Source organism: Cetorhinus maximus, unplaced genomic scaffold (genome assembly GCF_964194155.1).
Source record: "Cetorhinus maximus unplaced genomic scaffold, sCetMax3.hap1.1 HAP1_SCAFFOLD_1715, whole genome shotgun sequence".
In the NCBI taxonomy this organism is placed as follows: Eukaryota; Metazoa; Chordata; class Chondrichthyes; order Lamniformes; family Cetorhinidae; genus Cetorhinus; species Cetorhinus maximus.
Genome location: NW_027597655.1, coordinates 36,642 through 48,037, shown reverse-complemented (window position 1 = coordinate 48,037; position 11,396 = coordinate 36,642).

The following is an 11,396-nucleotide window of genomic DNA, read 5'->3' as shown; positions in this document are numbered from 1 at the left end:
ACGCCTGCCGTGGGGAAGGTGTTAGAATTCATCGTTAACGGGGTTCTAGCTGGGCAATTGGAAAAACTCAAGTTAATGGGTGAGAGTCAGAATGGTTTTGTGTAAGAGGAATCATGGTAAACCGATTTATTTGATTTGTTTGATGGGGCAACTTGCGCCGTGGATAAAGGGGAACCTGTAGATGTGCTGTGCTTGGGCTTCCAGAAGACATTTGATAGGCTGCCACATGAAAGGTTATTGCAGAAAACAAAATCTCAGTTTATAGGGGGTAATAAAGTAACACGGATAGAACATTGGCTGGCTAGATCATTGGCAGGGGCGGGGCAGGATGCTCCTTTGTCAGAGCGGGGGAGGAACATTTTGATCCACTGTGAGAGCGCGGGTCCATTTGCTCCATTGTCAGAACGGAGGCGGGGCCTGTTGCTCTTTTGCTAAAGCGGGGTGCGGCCTGTTGGCCAATGTCAGGTCGGAGGCGTGGCCTGCTGCTTCATGGTCGGAGAGCAGGCGGGGCCTGTCGCCCCATTGCGAGAATGGCGTCGGGGCCAGTTGCTCCATTTTCGGATCTGAAGTGGGACCTGTTGCCTCAGTGGCAGAGGGGTGGCGGGGCCTGTGGATAAATTGTTAGAGCGCTGGCGTGGCCTGTTGCTTCAGTGTCCGAGGCGTGGTGGGGCCTGTTGCTCCATTGTTAGAGCGCTGGTGGGACCTGTTGATGCATTCTCAGCGCTGGGGCTGCACCGGATGCTCTTTTGTCAGAGCGGAGGCGGGGCCTGTTACTTCATTGTCAGAGCGGGAGCGGGGCCTGTTACCTCATTGTCAGAGGTGGGGCTGCGCTCGATGCTATTTTGTCAGAGCAGGGGAGGGGCATGTTGCTCCTTCGTCAGAGCGGAGGGAGGCCTGTTGCTCCATTGTCAGAGCAGACGCGCGGCCTGTTTTTCCAGGGTCAGAGGGGAGGCAGGGACTGTTGCTCCCTTGTCAGCACGGGGGCCGGGCGTGTTTCTGTATTTTAAGAGAGGGGACGGGGCCTGTTACTCCATTCTCAGAGCCGGGTCGTGCATGTTAATCCATTGCAATACCGGGGACGGGGCCTGTTACCCTGTTTTCATAGTGGAGGCGGGGCCTGTTTGTCCATTGTCAGAGAGGGGCCGGGGCCCGATGTCCCCTTGTCATAGCGGGGGCGGGGCCTGTTGATACACTGTCAGAGTGGGGGCGTGGTATGTAACTTCACTGTCAGAGCGGGGGCGGTGCCTGTCAATTCGTCGTCAGAGCAGAGGCGGGGCCTTTTGCTCCATTGTCGGAGCGGAGGCGTGGCCTGTTCCTGCATTGACAGCACTGGGGCGGGGCCTGTTGCTCTATTGTCAGAGTGGGGACAGGATCTGTTACTCCATTGACAGAGCATGGCATGTTTCTCCGTTGCCATAGCGGGGGTTTGGCCTGTTACTCTGTTTTCAGAGCGGGGGTTTGGACTGTTTCTCCATTGTCAGAGAGGAAGCGCGGCCTGTTGACACATTGTCACAGGCGGGGCTGCGCCCTATGCTCTTTTGTCAGAGCAGGAGCGGGGCATGATGCTCTTCTGTCAGAGCGGAGAGTGGTCTGTTGCTCCATTGTCAGAGCAGAGGCGGGACCTGTTTCTCCATGGTCAGAGGGGAGGCGGGGACTGTTGCTCCAGTGTCAGATTGGAGGCGGGACCTGTTTCTGCAGTGTCAGAGGGGAGGCGGGACCTGTTTCTCCAGTGTCAGAGGGGAGGCGGGACCTGTTGCTCCATTGTCAGAGCGGAGTCGGGGCCTGTTTCTCCGGGGTCAGAGCGGAGGCGGGACCTTTTTCTCCAGGGTCAGAGGGGAGGCGGGGACTGTTGCTCCATTGTCAGAGTGGAGGCGGGAACTGTTTCTCCAGCGTCAGAGGGGAGGCGGGACCTGTTTCTCCAGGGTCAGAGGGGAGGCGGGACCTGTTTCTCCAGGGTCAGAGGGGAGGCGAGACCTGTTTCTCAAGCGTCAGAGTGGAGGCGGGACCTGTTGCTCTATTGTCAGAGTAGAGGCGGGGACTGTTTCTCCAGCGTCATAGGGGAGGCGGGACCTGTTTCTCCAGGGTCAGAGGGGAGGCGGGACTTGTTTCTCTAGTGTCAGAGGGGAGGCGGGACCTGTTTCTCCAGGGTCAGAGGGGAGGCGGGACCTGTTTCCCCGTTGACAGAGTGAAGGCGGGACCTTTTTATCCAGCGTCAGAGGGGAGGCGGGACCTGTTTCTCCAGCGTCAGAGGGGAGGCGGGGGCAGTTTTTGTATTGTCAGAGTGGAGGCGGGACCTGTTTCACAGCGTCAGAGGGGAGGCGGGACCTGTTTCTCCAGCGTCAGAGGGGAGGCGGGACCTGTTTCTTCAGTGTCAAAATGGAGGCGGGACCTGTTGCTCCAGGGTCAGAGGGGAGGCGGGACCTGTTTTTCCAGGGTCAGAGGGGAGGCGGGACCTGTTGCTACAGCGTCGGAGTGGAGGCGGAGACTGTTGCCCTAGCGTCAGAGGGGAGGCGGGACCTGTTTTTCCAGTGTCAGAAAGGAGGCGGGGCCTGTTGCACAATTGTCAGAGCGGAGGCGGGTCTTGCTGTATTTTCCGAGTGGGGACAGGGCCTGTTACTCCATTCTCAGAGCGGGGCGGTGGCATGTTATTTCATTGCCACACCGGGTGCGGGGGCCTGTTGAAATGTTTTCGTCCCCGGGGCAGTCCTGTTTCTCCATTGTCAGGGAGGAGGCGGGGCCCGATGCCCCACTGTCAGAGGGGGCGGGCCTATTTCTCAATTGTCAGGGAGGGGGCGGGGCCTTTGGACCCATTGTCATAGCTGAGGCGGGTCCTGTTGATCAATTGTCAGGGCGGGGGCGTGGCCTGTTATTTCATTGTCAGTGCGGGGGCGGTGATGTTAACCATTGTCAGAGCGGGGGCGGGTCCTGTTGATCAATTGTTAGGGCGGGGGCGTGGCCTGTTACTTTATTGTCAGTGCGGTTGCGGTGATGTTACTCCATTATCAGAGCGGAGGCAGGGCCTGTTTCTCCATTGTCAGAGCGGTAGCGGGGTCTGTTACTCCGTTGTCATAGCGGAGGCGGGATCTATTGATCTATTTTGCGACCTATGCTCTTTTGTCAGCGCGGGGGCGGGGCATGATGATCCACTGAGAGAGCTTGGGCGAGGCCTTTTCCTCCATTGTTAGAGCGGAGGCGTGGCCTGTTGCTCTTTTACCAGAGCGGGGCGGGGCATGTTCCTCCATTATCGAGCGGGGGAAGGGCCTGTTGCCCCATTGCCAGATCGGACGCATTATATTGCATCTGCCATGTATTTGCCCATTGAAGCAACGTCTCGAAATCACACTGAAACATCTCTGCATCTTCCCCAGAGCTCACCCTCCCACTCAGTTTTGTGTCAACTGCAAATTTTTGAGATATTGCATTTAGTTCCCTCATCAAAATCATGAGTGTAAATTGTGACAACTGGGGACCCATCACCGATCCCAGTGGTACCTCACTAGTGACAGCCTGCCATTCGGAAATGAAACCCGCTTATTCCTACTCTTTGTTTCCTGTCTGCCAACGAGTTTTCTATCCAGCTCAATACACGACCCCCAATCTCATTTGCTTTAATTTTACACGCCAATCTCAGTTGGGGAATTTTGTCCAAAGCCTTCTGAATGTCAAAATAAACCACGTCAACTGGCTCTCCCTCATCGACTCTACCAGTTACATCCTTGAAAACTTCCAGTAGACTTGTCCAGCAGGAATTCCTTTTCGTAATCCATTGCTGACTCTGTCCGATTCTTCCACTTTTGATTTCCACACTGCTCAACTATCAAATCTTTCATAATTAACTCTGTAATTTTCCCTACTACCTTGGTCAGGCTGCCTGATCTATGATTCCCTGTTTTCACTCTACCTCCGCTTTTAAATAGTAGGGTTGCATTAGCTAACCTCCATTCTGTTGGTACTGTCCCAGACTCTATAGGATCTCGGAAGATGACCATCAATGCATCCAGTAAATTATAGCCGCTTCTTCAGTTGCTCTGGGGTGTAGATTGTAAGGCCCTCCAGTTCTATTTGCCTTCAATCCCATCAATTTCCCCAACATAATTTCTCTACTAATACTGATTTCTTTCAGTTCATCGCTCTCACTAAACCCTATGTTTCCTCAAATTTCTGGTATGTCATTTGTGTCCTCATTTGTGAAAACAGATCCAAAGTATGTATTTAGTTGTTCAGTCAGTTGTTTATTCCCCTTCGTAGATTCCCCTGTTTCCGACTGAAAGGGACGGACAGTTGTGTTCACCAATCGTCTCCTGTTCACACACCTATAAATAGAAACACAATCCCGTTATGTTTTCCCTGCAAGCTTACACTCGGACTCACTTTTCTCCTTCTTAATCAAACCCTTGGTCCTCTTTTTCTGAATTATAAACTTTTACCATTCCTCAGGTCTGTTGCTTTTTCCAGATCAATTTGTATGCCCCTTCCTTGCATCTAATGTTATCACTAACTGCCCTAGTAAGCCATGATTTGCCCACCTTTCCCATTTGACAACGTGCATTATTTTCAAATTTGCACACTAGCCTTCGGAACGATACATAGCCGAAGCAAATTGAGAACAAGCCGATCACAATAATGCACAATGAGCAAACGGAACAGCTTTCAACAGAATTTAAAGGAAAGTGAAATGTACAATGAACAGATAGCATAATAAAACAAAAAGGAACCAGAAGCGTTTAGAATCAATGTCGGATCTAAAACTTTGGAAGACAAAGTTACTTTTCACCTAACATAACAAAGTATTGGGAAAACATGCCACAGAGAAGCTGTTATCAAAATGGAATCAGCAATAAGTCAGGTTCATTAAAGGACAGGCAAGATAAACTCAGATAATGGCATTAAATTTTAGAAATAACTTACGTTTTTTTTTGCCTCATTTTTAACAGTAAATTTAACATTACACCATTACAACCGCAATATAAATCTCATTCTTTGTTTTGGACGCTCCAAACCCTCTCACTCCTGGTCTCCCTCTCCCTCTGTCTCATTTATATTCTGCTGTATGTGTCCTCTTCATTTGCTGCTTACTTTCTGACCCTCTTCCTCTACCTGGTTCAAAGTTCTAAATTACGACTTCTCCTGTATAGTTTCTGTGCCAACACAGGAACTTATGCTTTTAGCTTTGTTGTTTCTCGGTGCCATTGGCAAGGCCAGCATTTGTTGCCCGTCCTTAATTGCCATTGAACTGAGTGGCTTGCTTGAATATTTCAGAGGATAATTAAGGGACAAGCACTTTGTTGTGGACCTGGAGTCACAATTAGGCCATGTTACGAACGGATGACAAGTTTCCTTTCCTAAAGGACATGACTGAACCCCATAGAATTTTTGCGACAAACGTTTCATTGTGGCCATTACTGAGAGTGGATTCCCAGTTCCCGATTATCAATTGAATTACAAATTCCAACATCTACCGTGCTGAAACCTGAACCCTGGCCGCCTGCGTTACTAGTCCAGTGACAATACCGCTATGCCAGCCTCCCCGTGTCCCCCGTCCCTGTAAGACCTTAACTCCGCTTCTACAGCCCCGGTTTTAAAAAGATCTGCCATGGATGTGCGAAAATGACTTTGAGTCTTTCAAAATATTTCTGTAAATCTGAGGGATGTTTATGTTTGAATTTAAATTCTGCTGTAGAACTGGCTCTCCCTTGACTAAGCAAAAATCCAGAACAACTTTAATCCCATTTCATTTGAAGTGAATATGTTCAACCTTTTATGTAACTTGCTATGTTGGGAGTCGAGAATAAGTTCACATCATCTGAGAATGGGACTCCATTACCGAGTGTTAATTATTGGAGCAATATCTTCAGACAAAGGATTGTCATTTTTGAAATTCCCACCACAAAGGGCTGTGGAAGTTCAGCTGTTTGTGCATATTTTGGACTGAAATTGCTAGGTTTCGGACTATGAATCCTGTAAAGATCCTGCTGGAAGGGAGTGTTAAATATATATCAGCAATTTTATATTAATTGGCACTGCAACATCGAATGGTCAAATGGCATAACGCTGCTTCTATTTCTGATATTTCCTCTTTAAATCTAACTGGTACATTTTTTCCCCTTAGTGCTGACAGTCTGTCTTTGTAACTGAAGCTGTTTCATCGACTTCAAAATTTGCATCACACATTTGAATAAACTGTTAGTAATTGCTGCTGATCAACTGCCCATAACTAGATAGGGAGAACTAATGCTTCGGGGAAGGCAGCATCATAGGCAGGTTAAATAACATAGAACAGGCTTTTCTAGAAACCATCACATATTGGCAGGGGATTAGAAAGGAACAGGTTAGCAAAGCTATGGAAAGAATAACATTCTTAGGATCACTGTCCTTTTGGTTTTAATCTTCAGCGATTAATCTGGCAAGGGGCTGTTGGGAAATGGGGGGAATCTGGGAGATGATTTTATGTAGGTTAGAGGGCACAATCCTTACCCAGTTATTATGAAACCCAACAAAATTGTACTGACGGAATTAGGCTTGGAACATAAACCACAGGAGAAATGAACAATTGTTTTTCGTGTAAATGGGAATACCATTTATCAGAAATAAATAGCTCGTTCTGACAAGGATTCGGGAAAAAAATAGGAGCAAGAATTTCCAAAAGAAAATAATAGATTCTGTTTGGGGAGGGGTTGGGGTGGGGCGGGGTAACTCGTATTCTGGCAATGAGAATGTAATTTGTTTTATTAAACGGTAATGGAATATAGACGAACAACATTGAAAGCACTTTAAACTTGATCAGTGGTATTCAGTTGAAAAATGTTGAACTAAAATAAGAACAAAAATTGTCATTTATGAAACACACTGGATAAATTAATGGAGCAGACCAAAACTAATTTTAAAGTCTTAAGCTTGCATTGTACACTGACAATAAAGGAGAGGATGCCGACAAGCAGATCTCTCTTTCTTTCTCTCTCTCTCTCTCACTCTCTCTTTATCGCTGTCCCCCTTCCTCCCGATCGACCTCTAAGACAAGATCAACATTGAATAATTTAACTTCACACAAGCACAGAAAACACAGTGAAAATGTTTCACGTGATGACGTCAGCTTTTACATCCCCGGAAATATATATTGTTTCTGTCATTATAATTCGAGGGAAGTTTCCTTTTGCTTTGAACCTGAGCCGTAGATCTGCCTCACCATCTCACCCACTTCCATACCAGGCATCGTTTTGTTATATTTAATCTTACAGGGATACATATCTGCTCGATTATGTATAAATATCTGTAGGATTATCTAAACCTTGGCGTTACCAGGCAAGGGGCAGCCATTTATTAGTAAGATGTTAACATTTTTTTTTCACTCAAAGCGTTGTGATGCTTTGAACATTTCTCACACAGATAACAGCAGATTGATCGGTCGTCGAGTTTCAACAGGGCATGATTTAATCAAACCTTTTGATGTGATTGGGATGAATGGCTGTATGTAGACTATTAGCGTTTGGTGAAAAGTAAAATATTAGATGCAACTGAATTGAATGGGGCTGCAAGCTGAGATGACAAAATCAGCTAATCCTGCGTCTATATCATATATCCTGATGATCACATGCGTATAATGTGTTTCGCTCTGGTCAACTTCTGTGCTTGTTTTCTCCATAATTTTCACAGCCAGCTATGTAACAGAAGCGATTTCGTCATTATCCAAATTTACCTTTAACATTCAAATATTTGGCATGCAATTTGTTCATGTTGAACACAGTATTTACATGTGGGATTCAGGTTCTTCATAGAAGGGAGGATCAGAGATATGTTAAACAACGCCAAGTTCATTCTAAATCCCAACTAATCTTGGAGGGAATTTACACTTGAGTCGTTATCTCTTTGTTACAGGGCAAAATGTTTACCCCTCAAGCAAATCTACAAAATCAGTGGTCGTGAAACTAGACTTTGAAAAATCACCGACACAGATATGAGAAAACATATTAGGTTGAAACACAGGCACTGCCAATCAGAATACAATTAGAAATTCCTGAGAAAGATTGATAAATACACAAGGGGGAACAAAACTCCAAAATATCACTAGCTAGTAATCAGCTGGTATTGTCGCAGTGAGAATGTAAATTGTGCAAGTAAACTCGAATAGAGTATTGATGGGAGAGAGAGAGAATAGCGCTGGGAAATATATCTTTATCAGTGATTAATAGGCTCCTGTAATAATATGTTACACTAAAACAATCAATAGACAAAAATAGATAACAATATAAGTTACTGGATGAATAAAAGGAGACAGCAAGATATTAATAAAAAAATTAGTGTAAAGCAAGCAATAACTGCAATGACAAGGAAGAAGAAGATGACAAGAAGCAAATCAAGGGTTTCAGGAAGAAAACAAAAATAAGGAAGACAAAATAAAACTTCGAATTTAAATAATGAATGAATGTATTACAGGATCAATAAAATACCCGAAAGATAAATTTGACGAAGGGCAAATCAGAATAGGAACAGCGATAACAAGGATACATTCAGTAAATATAAACTCGGTGGAAATAGCAGAGTTATCCTCTCCCCGCTCTCTCTCCATCTCATTTATTCCATCCCTCACTCCCTCCCTGCATCACAACCTCACTCTCTCGCTCTCATTCTTTAAATCATTTTATGTCACTACAGCGTAAATGACTCTATCCGCCCATTTTCTACACATTTTTTTGCGGGGGGTGGGGTGAGGCGTGGTTGTGCGGCTATATGGCGGGGTGGGTGCGGGATGTATCGCCAGAATGATGGGACACACTCTGAGAATAAGAGTGGCTATTTTGGGCTAAGGTGTGGAGCATTTTCTTCTCAAAAAGGTTTGTGAATCATTGGAATTCTCTTCCCCGAAGGCCTGTGGATGTTCAGCTGCTGAGTATATTCAAGGCTGGAATGTCAGGGTTTTGGTAACTAAGGATAGGAAGGTACAGCAGGAAAGCTAATGAAATTCATAGATCAGGCATCATCATGTTTAAAATCAATGGAATGTCAAAGGGCGAATTGCTTCGTGTTCGTTTAGTTTCTTAAGTGATTATGCGTGCGATGCACTTTGCACGTATACACATGTTATTTGTGTATTTCAGGCAGCCTGTCAACGTAATTGAAATGTTCTTTTCAAAATGAAAATGGACCTTAAACACCTTGAATAAGTTGTAAATATTTTCTGCTGTTGGATGAGCGCATTTACATAACAGGGACAAGTGCCTCGGGAAGGGCGAATGATGGCCGGCTTGAACAGAATGAATAATGACATTCCAGGTAGCAGAGATATTGGAAGGTATTAAATGTAAATGTAAAGGTAAAGGTCAAGATATTAACAAAGCTATGAAATGAGCAAAATTCATGGAGAGTAATCATAGAATTTTCAACCAGAGCAATCAGTCAGGGATGGAGTTTTGGGGAAAGGGGAAAATGCAATGGGGCCTTTAATGAGTGCAGGACACACCCTTAACCATTATACAGCAAGTCCACCGTAGAAGGATTTAGACATTGGAATAAGCCAGGCAGTTAGGAGCTATCATGATAGCTGAAAATCGACCCATCATCATCAATTTAAACCTAACCATTTGTTTCGGCAACGAAATAGAAAGATACGAGAAGAAAGACGATAGAGAGAGAGAGAGGGGGGGGAGGGGGTGCATTCGGGACAATCTAGTCCCAATAAAAGAGAAACAAAAAAGAAAAGCATAAAATATTCACATGAAAAAAGGAATCTGAACAACAATATAACTGAAGATAGAAATCATTCAGAGAGTAGAATGACGATAAAGGAGAGTCGGGCGGAACGCACATCAAGAGGTTAGGGACGAATAGTGATTCGGAAGGGGAGCAAAAGCTTGGCAGTAAATCATTAATGAATAAATCAGCTAAACCCTACAATATCCTACAAAAATAACACACTGCATATCAATAAAGGTTTAGAGACAGTATGGATGTATTAGAAAGAATAATCATAGAGGCATTGGCTGCGATATTCCATGTTTATATCTCTCACTGTCTCTCTCTATCTCTCCTCAGTCAGGATGATATCTATATTAGCACGCCCTTAGTTAAACACTTTTACAGGAGCTGAGCGCACACACGAAATATAATTAACATAAGAAAATTAGCTTTCAAACCACTTTTAAATAATCAGCTTCTCTGGATGTGCCGGACTAAGACAGTGGCATTAGTTCCCAGATGATTTTGCGTTTAATCGGGAGGGATCAGCTGCTCTCTGGATAGTTGTGATCTTGTAGGCACAGAGTAACTGTCATCGACTTAGGTGTAATATATAGTTAAATGTCTTCAATCAAAGAATTGGTAATCTTTGACACCCTCTACCGCAGAGAGTTGCAAATGCTCGGTCTTTTAGTTTTTACAAAACAAATTTAATCGGCGATTTTGGTACAAAGCTGTTTAAAGACGTTGGGAAAATTTCAGAAGTGGAGCTAAGGTAAAAGATCCGGCTTGTTTAAAGTGAGTGTGAAAATAAGCTGCAAATAACACGTCGCCTCCACCAGCTCCGACAACTGAAGATCATATGACCTCATGTCTGTAGTCATCTTCGGCCTATTATCATTATATGCATGTTTACGTCATTTTTTCATAGCTTGTCTCTCTCTAAATAATGCTATCTGGATTATGATGTGCCACGCCTTAGCGTAACACACAATATAAACTGTATATAGTCAGGATATTATTGATGGAGAATTGGTAACAGGGAGGTTGCAGGGAGATGGAACAGGTGGGACATTTTCAACTTGTCCGGCTGAAACTCATGGAGGACCGCAGGGATTGCTGCTAGCGTCTCCGCTATTTACAAACTGTGTCAACAGATGGAGAGTAATGTATATACATTTGGTGTACAGACAACAGACGGTTACAATTGTAAAGTATAGGGAGGGCACGAATAGGCTGCAAAGAGAGACACACATTTTAAATGAAGGGGGAAGCAAGGAGTCAGACGTTGTCTGATGTTGAAATTTAGGAATTTATATACGTTTTTAGCAAAGAGAATAAACAGAAGAATTTTCAAGTTATGAAACGTCTGAATATTGAGCTTCACATAAACTTAAGTTTATTATTACAGGAACAAGGAACGAGGTCATTTGCTTGGAGCTAAAGAAAGTCATGGGAAGACAAAGTACATGTGGCCGTAAACTGCAAGGGCATTTTTGCACGAGATTAATGCAATAAATAAACATTTATATAGGGCTTTGATGAGACCTGAACTGGAATAGCGTGTGTAATTTTGGTCTCATAAAAGGAGAATCATAATTTCCTTGAAAGTGGTACAGTAAAGGTTCACGCTGTTGGTGTCTGGGATGAAAGGGTTAACCAGTGATTAAAAGCTGACTCAATTGGGCCTCCCTGCAGGATCGAAGAATAAGGGGTGATCTCAGTGA